This window comes from Penaeus monodon, chromosome 31 (assembly GCF_015228065.2).
Source record: "Penaeus monodon isolate SGIC_2016 chromosome 31, NSTDA_Pmon_1, whole genome shotgun sequence".
Classification (NCBI taxonomy): domain Eukaryota; kingdom Metazoa; phylum Arthropoda; class Malacostraca; order Decapoda; family Penaeidae; genus Penaeus; species Penaeus monodon.
This window is the reverse complement of record NC_051416.1, coordinates 755,409-756,018: the sequence shown is the minus strand read 5'-3', so window position 1 is coordinate 756,018 and position 610 is coordinate 755,409.

The following is a 610-nucleotide window of genomic DNA, read 5'->3' as shown; positions in this document are numbered from 1 at the left end:
TCGTTACGTGTAACTAAATTCTTTTCACTTCTGCCTCCCTTTCCCACCTGCTCGAATATTGAATATTGCTTTCATGGGTTGATCTCGAATTCTTGCCACGCGCACGCCAATTTCAGCCGCCTTCCGTGGGCTAGCTGAGTGTATCCTGCACAACCCCATTTTTCATGAACCTTCACCGTTTTCTGTGTCCGTTCCATTCTTTTCAAGTTCCCCCTAACTTGAGTGCTTCCCATGCAAAGTGTTTCTTGTGCAAGTTGCATATGGAATTCATTATCGAAAACTGACGATAGTGAGGCATGAATAAGATATTTTGCATCAACGTATGGATTTTTCCTTCGCTGTGCTGATGGTAAGCTCACACAGACAAAAGGATAGATGGAAAGAGAGGGGAAGAGAGAGGGAGAGGGAAAGGATCAGATGTTGCTGAAAGAGAGAGATAAAAGATGACTCGGTTGGTATAGAGCAGGATATGGACTTGATTTTTAAACACCTTTTGTAAACACTCAACTTCGCATTTTCTCTCTCATCTCCGTGTGTTTATTTTTATTATTGAATCTCGGGTCCTTTTGAGAGGCCATTAATCATATCCCCGACATCCCCCCCCCCCCCT